Source organism: Muscardinus avellanarius, assembly GCF_963383645.1.
Source record: "Muscardinus avellanarius genome assembly, chromosome: 5".
In the NCBI taxonomy this organism is placed as follows: domain Eukaryota; kingdom Metazoa; phylum Chordata; class Mammalia; order Rodentia; family Gliridae; genus Muscardinus; species Muscardinus avellanarius.
The window spans coordinates 116,779,753-116,793,702 of NC_137790.1; the positions used below are offsets into that span (position 1 = coordinate 116,779,753).

The following is a 13,950-nucleotide window of genomic DNA, read 5'->3' on the forward strand; positions in this document are numbered from 1 at the left end:
TGATCCTCTGGTCTCTGCCTCCTGAATGATGGGATTACAAGTGTGTGCCACCACGCCTGGCACCTCATATGCTTTTTGTGCATTGTGATACCTGGAAAGAGCTTTATGGCTTTATGGTCGTTTCCTTAAGCTGATACAGTAAAAATTTCTAGTTTAACATCTGCTAAGCCACTTGCTAAAAGATGAAACTAAACAGGTACAACTTAGTGAAAACAAGTGGTATTTCCCAGACTTTAAAGAAATCGGGTTTTTTTTTGTTTTGTTTTGTTTTTGTTTGTTTTTTTGGTGGTACTGGGGTGGAACCCAGAGGCTTCCTACATCCAGGCTATGCTCCCAGACCTATTTTATATTTTGTTTAGAAACAGGGTCTCACTAAGTTGCTGAGAGCCTCACTAAGTAGCTGCGGCTGGCTTCGAACCTGTGCCATCCTCTTGTCTTAGCCTTCCAAGAGTGGTGATTACAAGCGTGCACCACCACGCCCAGCTTAAACAAATCTTTTTATATGTTGATTTTTAAGACATCATTGTATGAAAATCTTAAAACATCATTGCCATGGTAAGAGGAATGCTGGAAAAAATGTCGGATTCCTAGACACCATGTTCTATGAACATTTTATATATTAAACTAATGAGCTCACAAAAATTATTGTGTGTGTGTGTGTGTGTGTGTGTGTGTGTGTGTGTGTGTCATATGTAAGGAAGAAAGAACTTCCATATAAATTTACTGTTGCCTGGCAATGTTTTTTTAAATAGTGTTAGTAACAAAGCATCTTGAATTTTTTTTTACTAAAAAATAAGTTCTACTTTGTTATACAGACTGTGACCATGTGAAACTCACCAGAAGCTTGCTGCCCTCAGCCCCATCTGCCTGTAGCTTGAAATTTCATGAAATACAGGTTCTCTGAAGGGTAAGTCACTACCGTGCCTGTCATCACCACATTCCACCACCAGATGGCAGTTATTTTCTGGGAAAGGCTAAATCTGGTTTTCAGAAAGTCACCACCCAGAAAGCTACCCCCATATCTTGCCACCAGATGGCAGACATTCCTAGGCGGGAAAATCTAAATCTGGTGTGTTTTCAGAACAGTAGGAATTCAATTGGTGCTAATAATGTGATCAAGGACACCTGCAAGTAACAATCTATGTGTATGTTTTTCTTATTTTTTTGGCAGCATGAGCTAAGCAGGTAAATGAATCTGGTAAGAGTGAGGGCTCCTTTTATTATTATAACTACTAACCAAGTTAGACAGCCTTTATTTTTATTCTCTAGCAAACATCATAAGGTTTGGACAGTATTATACATAGAACATTATATGAGGTTTTGGTGTTTTATTCTCAAGTATGGAAAGAATTTCTCTGTCATATAAACCAAGGTCAAGTCATAATTAATAGTGCATTAATAAAGAGAAAGAAAAGTGTCGGGTACTTTGCACTGTTTTTTATGAACATGTTCAAGTATTTTGCTCACTAAACACTTGAAACACGGATACTTAAAGAGATCTAGTACTTGCCTTAAGCAGAGAAGCCCTGTGTATTTCACAGAGCTACACTGCCACCTGCTGTCAGCTCCTCCTCATGTTCTCTAAAGGCATTGATTATCTAACATGGTTGCACAGTAAAATCACTCATGGAGTTTACTGATGATGGTCCTATGTCCAAGATATGGCTTGGGTATTAGCATTCTTAAAGTTTGCCAGATGACTGTCATGTGTAGCAAAGTCTAAGAACCACTGCCCTGCACATTGGTTTTCAATGAAGTTCCTTCCCCCATCTCCTGCATCAGAATAGCCTGAGGCCAAATGTATGGTGTAAGGGTGTGGGGGCAATCACAGAGGACTGAAAGGAGCTCTAGGAGTCTGGACTCCTGAGCAGAGAGCAGCAGTGGCACCATCTTGCTGAGCCCGTGCAGGGCTGTGCTGGCCAGATGGGCTCCCAGAGACTAACTCCAGCAAAGAAGCAGCAGCATAAACATGTCAAGCCAGTGACTACAGGCCATCATCAAAAGGATTTGCACTTTTCTCTCCATATTTCTGCAAAGACCTGAGTACCCATATGGCCCAGCTAGATCCTATAGCTGCAGCTGAAGTCCTCTTTGCCTGCAGGGACCTGAGCAACACTCACCAAGGCTGTTAACAAGCCTTTCCAAGAAAGCCTATCTTCCTTGGCCACAAGGACTTGCATGACAATGACCGATTTGGGAGCATCTGTGAATTTGCAAATCACCCCCATGGAGATGGAGGTGGGGGCCACAGTCAGACACAGAAGAAATGTGAATTAGCAGATATCCTCTAGGGGCACTCAGGTGATCTAAAGTCCACAGTTTGCCATGGCCTTGTAGGGTCTACAGTGATCACCACAGGACAGCCAGCTGTGCTGACTGTGGGACAAAATAACTCAGCCTACTGAATTATAAGTGCAGAAAGCTATAAACTCACTCCTGGACGTGTTTGGGTGCTACAAGCACCAAGGCAAGAGACCAATAAGGACTCATGTGATCACAGCTCCCCAGAGTAGCAGAAGTAACTGAGCCACCCATGCCCCAGGCTCAGATTGGCACAATCTCTCCCCGCTAGAGTTTGGGCCCTGAAAGCAGGGCGGCCAGGGGAGGGGTGCACATAATCACAGCTACAGGCTGGAACCTCAGGATTCTCTCTGCCAGCCGAATTTATACCTGGCATGCATGTATACCAGTAGCTGATAGTGCTCCATGTGATCCTAACCAGCAGATTGGTGGCTGTGTCCCTGGGTCATCAAAGCTCAGTTAGCCAGGCCACAAGCTCAGAAGAGAGCAATTGCTAGGCCCAGAGAGGGCAGAGAGCAGTGCTTTGCAGTTTCTCAGGTTCACAATCAGCTATAAATCCCAACCAGCAGGCAGCAGGCTCTGGACAGAACATCATAGTCTCTGGCCCTACAGAGTTTGGGCCTGGAAAGCATGGTGGCTTGCAGCCAATCAGAGACTCTTGTTTGCCTGGACTAGGAAATATATCTTGTTAAAGAGGCTCTAGGGACAAACTCAAAAGTTTTGATTATAAAGACAGATTTATAGAGGCAAATATAAATCCCCAGCATAGGCTTTTTATTATTAAGTGATAACACATAGACACAGGACTCACACGCAAAGAGGAAAAACATACCAAGACAAAGGAAATAAAAACCTGAGAACTCTGAAAACACAATAGTGAAGAACAACAAGGAAAAAAAAATTAAACTCCCACAATTTAATAAGGAAGACCACCAATACTGACCCATAGAAAATGCCAGAAGGAGAATTCTGAAACTTGATCTTCAATATGATCAAAAGCTTCAGAGAAAGTGTACAAAAAATGAAAAAGCCTATCAATTGAGCAATTGAGGCCCTGAGTAAGAACCAAAGAGAGGCTTTGAGTGAAATGAAAGAGTCAATAAATGAATTAAAGACCGCAATAAAAACCACTTCTGGCAGAACTGAGCATGGTAGCACACAATTGTAATCCCAATAATTGGAAGACTGAGACAGAAGGATCACAGGTTTGTGGCCAGCCTCAACTACTTGGTGAGTCCCTCTGCAACTTAGTGAGACCCTGTTTAAAAATAAAGAATAAGCTGGGCATGGTGGCGCACGCTTGTAATCCCCACGCTTGGGAGGCTGAGACAGGAGGATCACGCTGGTTTGAAGCCAGCCCCGCTGGCTTAAGGGACCCTGTTTCCAAAAATTAAAAAATGTATAAAATAGGTCTGGGAGTGTAGCCCGGAGGTAGAAGGGCTTCCAGGTACCCCAGTACCACAAATAAATAAATAAATAAATAAATAAATAATAAAAAATAAAAAGAAAGAATAAAAAACAGGGCTAGGGGTGTAGCTCAGAGATACAATGCCTCTAGGTTCAATCCCCAGCACTGAAAAAAAAAAGAAAAAAAGAAAAAAGAAAGAAAATAAATAAACCACCTCTGGTAGTCTCCACATGGAGACGGAGTTTCACTCTTGGGAGACAGTTCACTTGAAACTGAAAACACAGTCAACAATATAGAGAAGACAATAAAACAACATGACCTGAACATCCAAGGAATATGGAACAATATGAAACATCCTAATTTACAGATAAAAGGCATTGAATAAGGTCGAGAAGCACAAACCAAGGGTATCATAAAACTCTTCAGAGAAATAATACCAAAAAATTTGCCAAACACAGAAATGAACTTGGGCATCCACATACGGGAGACATTCAGTAAACCAACAAGACAAGATAAAAGAAGGACTTTGACTCCCCACACCATGTAATAATTAAAATGACTAACATAAAGGCCAAGGAAAGAATCTTAAAGGCAGTAAGAACAAAAGAACAAGTGGCATTCAGAGGCAAAATAATAAAAGTCACTTCAGACTTCTCAACTCAACCATGAAAGGTAGGAAGGTCTGTTTAATGTACTCTAGACCCTAGAATAAAATACCTTCCAACCAAGACTACTATATCCTGCAAAAATATCATTCAGAATTGGTGGAGAAATAGAACTTTCAAAAACAAGTAGAAACTAAAAGAATTCATGACTACCAAGGGAACACTGGAGAAAATACTTAAATAAATAAAACACAAAGAAGAAAAAAGAAGCAAATACCAGAACCAAAGGAGAGGCAAACTCCACCAGATGGGCAAGTAAGCAAAGGAGAAATAATACTACATCAAACAGAAACTAGAACTAAAATGACAAAAAATCCTATCTTAGTAATAACACTGAATATTGAAGTTCCTAACTCCCCAAATAAAAGGCATAGACTGGTAATGTGGACTAAAGAATATAATCCAACTATATGCTGCTTGCAAGAAACTCACCTTTAGCCAAAGATACCCATACCCTAACAATGAAAAGATAAAAAAGATATATAGTGAAAATGGAAACCAAAAACATTGCAGCAAGGGTGGCAACTCTCATATCCAACAAAACAGACTGTAAGCTGAAACACATCAGAAGAGGCAAAGTAGGTCACTTCTTATTGATAAAATGAACAATCTAACAAAAATAAATGATAGTAAACATTTATGCCCCAAATATGGGTGCACCCACTTTTATTTATTATTATTTTATTATTTTATTTATTTATTTATTTATTTATTTATTTATTTATTTATGTGGTACTGGGGGTGGAACCCAGGGGCTTTGCTACCTCCAGGCTATACTCCCAGACCTAATTTATATTTTATTTGGAAACAGGGTATCACTAAGTTGTGGAGAGCCTCACTAAGTAGCTGAGGCTGGCTTCGAACCTGTGCAGTCCTCTTGTCTCAGCCTCCCAAGCGTGGAGATTCCAAGTGTGCACCATCATGCCTGGCTTGCACACACTTTTATAAAACAAACTCTTTGGGGGGGGGACATCAGGCCTTAAATAGACCCAAATATATATTGGGATGCTTCAACACACACTGCACTGGTTGTCCAAGTAAAACATGAGTAAAGATTCTTCATACCTAAAGAACGCTATGAGCCAAATGAACTTAATAAACATATACAGGATATTTCAACCAACAACAGCTGAACACACATTCTTCTCAGCTATTCATGAAACCTTCTCCAAAACAGACCACATTCTGGGCCACAAAGCAAATGCCAGCAAATTCAAAAACTAATATAATTCCCGTGCATCGTCTCAGATCACAATGTAATAAAAGTAGAGATCAACAACAAGAAGACCAAAAGAAATTACATAAATATATGGAGACTTAATGATATACTCTTCAATGAGGATTGGATCAAAAATGAAATAAGGGTCCGGGTGTGGTGGTGCAAGCTTGTAATCCCCGCACTTGGGAGGTGGAGACAGGAGGATCGCACAGGTTCGAAGCCAGCCGCCCTGGCTTAAGAGACCCTGTTTCCAAATAAAAATATAAAAATATGTGTGAGAGTGTAGCCCAGAAGTTGAAGGGTTTCCAGGAACCCCAATAACACAAAAAAAAAGAAAGAAAGAAAGAAAAGAAAAGAAATAAGGGGAGAAATTTAAAAATTTCTTCAATTACATAAAAAACAAAATACACCATTATCTATGGGACACTGTGAAAGTGATGTGGAGAGGAAAATTTATAGCACTGAGTACCCACATGAGTAAAACAGAAAGTCAAGCTGGGCATGGTGGCACACACTTGTAATCCTAGTACTTAGGAGGCTGAGACAGAAGGATTTCAGGCTCATGGCCAGCTTCAGCTACTTAGATGAGATCCTCTGCAAGTGAGTGAGACCCTGTCTCAAAATAAAGAATAAAAATAGAGCTGGGGCATATCTTGGAGGTAGAATGCTCCTGGGTTCAATCCCCAGTACCAAAAACAAAAACAAAAACAGAAAGTCACCATATAATCAATCTACGGATATATCTCAAGAACCTAGAGAAACAGGAACAATATAATCTCAAAGTCAGTAGAAAAAAGGAGATAATTAAAATCAGAGAAGAAATCAATGAAATAGAGAGCAAAAAATAAAACAACACAAAGGATCAACAATAAAGCCTTTTCTTTGAAAAGATTAACAAGATTGACAAATTTTTAGCCAATCTAACCAAATGAAAAAATCAACCCAAATTATTAAAATCATAAATGAAACGGAGATATCACCACAAACAATGGGGAAGGGAATACAGAGGATCATCAGAAACTATTTTGAAATTGTATATTCTAATAAATGGGAAAACATGGAAGAAATCAAAAGATTTTAAGACACATACAACCTATTTAAATTTAATCAAGAAGATATAGAAAACTTAAATGAACAAATAGCAAGTAAAGAGATAAAAATAGCAATAAAAAGCCTTCTAGTAAAGAAAAGCCCAGATCCTGAAAGGTTCACAGCTGAATTCTACAAAACCTTTACAATAGAACTCAACCAAATATTTTATAAGTTATTCTAGGAAATGAAAAAAAAATAGAATTCTTCCAAACTCCTTTTATGAGGCCAGTATCACCTTAATAACAAAACCAAATAAAAAGCATTCAATTAAAGAAAAGTATAGAACAATATCATTCATGAACATAGATGCAAAAATTCCAAACAAAATATTAGTTATGAGCATTCAAAACCATATCAATAAAATTGTACACCATGGCCAAGTTGGTTTCATCCCAGGAATGCAAAGCTGGTTCAATATATGCAATCAATAAATGTTATTTGCCACATTTTTTAATAGAACTATGGACAAAAATCATATGATCATCATAAGAGAAAAGACACATAAGCCAATGGAACAGAATGAAAGATACAGAAAGGAATCAACACACTTATAGCCAATTGACCGTGCGGAGCACGCCAGACCCCTGGAGAAACCGGGCCTGGTCATAAGACCCTGGGTCTCAGGCAGGGGTTGGGCGGGGCACGCCACCGGGCCCGGAACAGCCGTGGGCCCCGGGTCGCAGGACTCTGGGCCCCAGGCAGAGTAGTGCGGAGCACACTGGACCCATGGGGAAACCGGGCCGGTTCACAGTGCTACTGAGTGTCTGATCCCACTACCTCCTCAAACCACACATACTGTCTTCTCTTATTAAAAAAAAAAAAAAAAGAAAAAGAAAAAAGAAAAAACAAAAACCAAAAATATCGGAGAGGGGTTAAGAAGGCCGTGGTAGATGCCAGGATACTGGAGATGCAGATAAAATTTATCCAAATGAACTGGAACTTATGGGAAAAGTCCCTGTGAAGGAGAACTGCTGCTTCTCCACATTGTTAAGAATCTTGGACATCACCTGTAAGGAGAGAGTTTAGTGGAGACCAAGGAGAAAGGCGATGTTGAAAGTGGTCTCCGTGATGGCGGTGGAGACTTGTATTCAGGAGAAGCAGAAATCAGATCCTACCAACCTTATTTTTTTTTGGAGAAATTACACCAAATGTCAAATGCTACCATTGCGCATGCTTAGGAACACTGGACAACATTCAGAGTGGAAAAAGAGCCTGGGAAGGATTTGAAATGATGGAAGCAATAGCAATGGCAGTGGCCAGTACTAGGGGAGGCAGAGATCTGATGCATTACACCTGGAACCTTTGAAGTAATAACCCCAGAGGCAGAATGCTACCACCACGCACCCTCGAGAACGTGGTACAAATGGTTGGGTGAAGAGGGTGCTCGATTGGAGCCTGCCGAGGGGTGAGGCCGGCGACGGACACAGCAATGCTGGGATTGGAGCCTGCCGTGAGGCAAGGCCGGTGCTGGAGCCTCCGAGGCTAGGATTGGAGCCTGCCAAGGGGTTAGGCTGGTGCTGGGGCCAGTGAGGCTGGGATCGGAGCCTGCCGTAAGGCAAGGCTGGTCCTGGGCCTTTGAGGCTGGGATCGGAGCCTGTCGAGGGATTAGACCGGTGCTGGGGCCAGCGAGGCCAGCATCGGAGCCTGCTGTGAGGCAAGGCCAGTGCTGGGGCCTACGAGGCCGGGATTGGAGCCTGCCGAGGTGTTAGACCGGTGTCTGGGCCAGCGTGGCTGGGATCGGAGCCTGCTGTGAGGCAAGGCTGGTGCTGGGGCCTCCAAGGCCAGGATCAGAGCCTGCCGAGGGGTTAGGCCAATGCTGGGGCCAGCGGCTAGCATCAGAGCCTGACAGGAGGCAAGGCCACTACTAGGGCCTCTGAGGCTGGGATCAGAGCCTGCTGAGGGGTTAGGCTGATGCTGGGGCCAGTGGCTAGCATTGGAGCCTGCCACGAGGCAAGGCCAGTGCCGGGGCCTCTGAAGCCAGGATCGGAACCTGCTGAGGGTTAGGCAGATGCCGGGGCCAATGGCCGGTATCGGAGCCTGCTGTGAGGCCAGGCCATTACTGGGGCCTCTAAGGCCGGGATTGGAGCCTCCTAAGGGGTTAGGCTGATGCTGGGGCCAGGGGCCAGCATTGGAGCCTGCCGTGAGGCAAGGTTGGTGCTGGGGCCTCCGAGGCTGGGATCGAAGCCTGCCGAGGTGTTAGGCCAGTGCCGGGGCCAGCAGCCGACATCAGAGCCTTCCGTGAGGCAAGGCCGCTACTGAGGCCTCCGAGGCTGGTATTGGACCCTGCCTTGAGGCTAGGTCGGTACTGGGGTCTCCGAGGCCGGGATAGGAGCCAGCTGAGCAGTTAGGCCGATGTCGGGGCCAGCGAGACCAGAATCTGGGCCTCCCATGAGGCAAGGCCGCTGCTTGAGCCAGCGAGGTCTGGATCAGGCCACCGGGTAGCCAGGCCACTACTGGGGCCATCAAGAGTGGGATCAGTACTTGCAATGTGGCATGCTCAGAGAAATATCACAGAAAATATAAACCACATGCTTCCCCTAATCAGCAATAACTAGGAATAAAGGGGCAACAGGAAGAGGTCGAGCTATAGAAAGGGCCCTATAGTTAAGCAACTAAGGTGACCAATCAGAGGGTATGGAATAGGGGAGGATGGAGCCTCTTTAAAACACAGGAGGTATATAAATGTATCAAAGTTAATCACCAAACAAGCATGGGATCGAGGGAGGGGGAGGGAATGGGATGGGGGCTGGATGAAGGCTAATTGGATGATGTGTGCTTGTATATCCTCTCAAGTCTTTTATTTCAATGTGATATATGATTACAATGCCCCAATAAAAAAACAAAACAATAAATGTTGAGGAGGATGTGAGGAAATTGGAACTCTTCTACAGTGCTGGGGGAATTGCAAATTAGTTCAGCCACTATGGAGAACAGTGTAGAGATTCCTCAGAAAACTGGGACTGGATCCAACTTTACCACTGCTGGGTATCTTTCCAAAGGGGCTGAAATCAGAGAACTACAGTAATATATGCATACCGATGTTCATAGCAGCACAATTTACAATAGCCAAATTATGGAATCAACCTAAGTATCTATCAGCAGTTTAATGGATTACAAAATTATGGCATATCCACACAATGGAATTTTCCTTGGCATTAAGAATAACAAAATTATGTCATTTGTGATAAAATAGGACCTGGGGAATATTATGTTAAATAAGATTAGCCAATCACAGAAAGTGAAAGACCATATGTTTTTTTCTAACATGTGGAAGCTAGGGAGTAATTGGGATACCAGAGTGACTCCAAATAAAGGAGGAGGCACCTCAGTGGAGCCAGGAGGTGGTACAGGGGAAGAGGAGGGAGAAGAATGAGGATCATTGAAGTAATTACTACTATCAGCTTTGTGTACATAAGTGAAAATACCAATGTCAATTTCGGTACTCTGTATGGGAAAGGGGGTTGGGGAGACAGCCAGGGGTGGTGGCCACCAAGTGCTATGTGCAGGTATATCACTGTCAACGTGATTTACATTATGTGAGGCTATAATGCACCGATACAAGCATATAAAAATTAAAAATTTAAATGTATGATGCATATTTCCTCAATTCAAAGTGAGTATTATTGAATGGATCTTTCCAGGGATCTAGGAACCAGTTGTTGAACAAACTTCCTGGTTTACTTATGAGACATTTGTTTGGAGAGCCAGCCTCTAATTTCTGTGTGTACCTGAATCATCTGGAGGGCTTTTAAAAACATGGAATGATTGTTAAAACAGAATCCATGGTCTGATTCAACAAATTTTCTGAAAATTCTAATGCTACTCATTAGAGAAGCACTAATTGATACCCCCATCATCTGATACAACCAGACTTTGTAATATATAACATCAAGCAGTTCCTTTTTGAAGGCTAATATTTTGGGGGAGAATTTATAAAGAAGTTTTCCCTCAGTTAAATAAAACTATAAATTAATGCGGAGAAACTTCAGCAAAGACAGCTGAATAGAGGTACTCTATCTACAACTTGACTACAGAGAAGAACCAAGGCAAATATTGCATTTTTAGGAAAATGACACAGGGAATTCTGAAAATCATCAAAGAAGTGGCAGGAACTCTGAACAGCTTGGAGAGTTGGAAAGGCAACATAGAGAAAGGAGCTAAACAAATTGCAACTTCAACACCAGCTCCCTGGCTGCAAGAAGGGAATTCCTCCATTGCATGGAAAAGGTAAGCAGAGAAGTGCTGATACCTCAATCATAGCAGCAGACTGGCACTTCTAACTGAAAAATCCAGGAGCTAGCTTGTCTAAGAATGACTGCTCTGCTCCCAAGAAGGAACCTATGTTGGGCTTTTCCCATTCCTTAGAACCTAAGACACTATAACAGCCACTGTTAGGTGTCACCTTGCCTTAGAAGCCTGCAGCAGACCTCCTGACTCTTCCAGAGCCCTGGACCAGTGCTTGCCTCACAGGGTTGAAGATTTCCCTGAAGCTCCCTATAGCTTCAGGCTCAGTGGCTGCCACAGTCATAAACCTGAGTTTCACTGGTGCTTGCCATGTAGGAACTACGGAAGGTTTCCTTTCAGCCTTGGGACTGCAGCTACTGGTGCAAAACCCAAACTTTGTCTATACTCACCCATCAGGAGCAGAGTGAGTCCCACAGGTCTACACGCTGCTACTGGTGGCTCTCACCCATATATCACCTGCACTCAACAAGTAGGAACTAGGAAAGGCCTCTTTGCCATTCCACAGCCCTGGGACTACAGTTACTGGTGCACAAAGTCCTCAGATCACCCCAGCGTGTTCCTGGACCCTCAAGAGCACTGAGAATTGGAAAGGTAACCTAGATAGAACTAAGAAATTCGTAACTGTGGCTACAAATGTCACAAGCCTCATCCCCACCAGAGTTTGCCCTGAGTGACCTAGAAACATTAATGCCTACATCCTGCAGCTTTGGGGCCAGCCATAGCACTACTAGGGTTTAACCTTCAGGCCCTGGGGAAAGTCTCCTTCACAGCCTGCTGACTTGAGACAATAGATGCTGGTACCAAAAGCCCTGGCTGTGCTTGTGTTTTTCCCGTGGGACCGGGAGAAGGTACCATCTGGGTCTCACAGCACCATGAGAGCAGCTTAAAATGCTACAAGCCTTAGTACCAACCACAGCTGTCCTCACCAGACTTAGGGAAGGTCCCCTTTGTGTTCCAGTATTTTAAGTCCATAATCACCAATGTCACAGATTCCAGAACAATCTGTGCTCATGCCATGGGACCTGAAACAGGCCCCATGCCATGCTGCAGCTCTATAACTATGGCTGTTAATGTCGCCAGCCCAGGCATCTCCCTCATTCATCCTGGGGTTCTTGGGAAGGTCTTCACAACTAAGACCGTGGCCGCTGATGTTACAACCTTTGGCATGACCTGTGTCTGCCCTAGGGGACCAGAGGACAGTCCTCTCCAGATCCCACACCAAAGAAACAACAGCAGCGGCTGCTACAAGCCTCAGCACAATCAGTGCTAGACTCTGTGGAGCCCGAGAATGGGCACGTTTGGAAGCCCACATCCACTGCAGTCTTATTTGAACACAGACTTTCAAGTGTAGGAAGGAATTACTTCCCTGAACTACTACTGTCCAGACAACTAAGCCACTGTCCACATCAAAGATGAAAATATTACACAGAGACTAAGCTTGTGAGCTCACTATAACCACACTTAAAGAACATACCCAAATGATATGTCTGATCTAAATTGGACTTTATGAAGGGATTAAAAAAGATCCAACAATATGTTGCCTGGAAGAAATTTACTTCATTGGTAAAGACACACATTTGAGATTAAGTTTTAAATTACGTATGTTTCTATATATGATTATAATGAAATATGCATCCATATGGATGTGGATGGGAAGGAAGCATGGAAAGGAAGATGGGGTAAGGAATTTAAAAAGACTGCAGTTGCTGGGTGCGGTATCCACACCTGTAATTCCAGTACTTGGTGAGGCTGAGACAGGAGGATCATGGGTTCAAGGCCACTCTCAGCAATTTAGTGAGTCCTCGTTTAAAAATAAAAAATTAAATAGGCTGGAGGTGTAACATAGAGAAGTAGAATGCTCCTGGGTTCAATCACCAGTAACACACACACACACACACACACACACACACACACTTACAAAAAGCTTTTTAATTCAGCTGGCAAGCAGCTCTGCTTAATTGAGCATGGTGGGAGGGCTTGCATCATTCATTATACCTGTGATGAAGCTTTTCTCATTTTTAGAATGTAAATTTAAACTTCTAATCCTAAAAAATGGGAAAATTAAGATCTGGGGGTTTTGTTTTGGTTTACAATAAAAGCGGCCTTTTTTCTGTTGATAGTGTATCTAAGGCATTTAAGTAAAATATATCTTACCTTTTTGTAGGTTACTTGCAAAATAATAGAGTATTCAGTTAACCAAAAAAAGCTCATTTCATTATAAAATATAGAATGTAGTGCTTCTGGTAGGCCCACAAAAGCATCACAATTATATTGGTGGCTAAACCCAAAAGCAGTCTACCTCAAAATTACACCCCCCGCTTCTTTATTTTTTATTTTGAGATAGGGTCTCACTATTGTGAAAGGTCTCACTAAATCTCACACCCAGTTTATGAACAATCTTTCTATGTTCCACCAAGTATTTCCCCCACACAAAATATATACAGCTTACTTAACTTCTTTGCTATTTAACTCTAGAAGGCTTGTGTAAATATCCGATCAATATTTATTCTGAGACACTAACAATGCGTTATAGAACACTTCCCAGGTGTCTCTGGACTAACAAGACATTGCCTTACATTTTTTATAATCCCTTATAAAGATTTTCATCATCATCATTATTATTACTGGTTTTCGCAGTACTAGGGATTGAACCTAGGAGGATTCTTCCTCCAAACTATACCCCTAGCCTTATTTTTTATTCTTTATTTTGAAACAGGGTCTCACTGAGTTGCAGAGAACCTAAGTAGCTGAAGCTGGCCATGAACCGTGATCCGCCTGTCTCAGCCTCCCAAACGGTGGGATTACCAGTGTGCACCACCACGCCCAGCTAAAGATTTTCATTCTTTTTTTTTTTTTTTTTTTTTTTTGATGGTACTGGGGTTCCTGGAAGCCCTTCTACCTCCGGGCTACACTCCCAGACCTATTTTTACATTTTTATTTGGAAACAGGGTCTCCTAAGGCCAGCGCGCGTGGCTGGCTTCGAACCTGCGCGATCCTCCTGTCTCTGCCTCCCAAGTGCG

At 42.8% G+C, this 13,950-nt stretch overlaps 1 protein-coding gene across 1 annotated transcript in view; it reads right to left on the reverse strand.

Annotated features, from left to right (window-relative positions):
- Positions 1-13,950, reverse strand: part of IGSF10 (immunoglobulin superfamily member 10) — a gene marked incomplete at both ends in the record, with an annotated part of 36,245 nt that overhangs the window by 2,395 nt on the left and 19,900 nt on the right. The gene's annotated exons all lie outside the window — the stretch shown is intronic.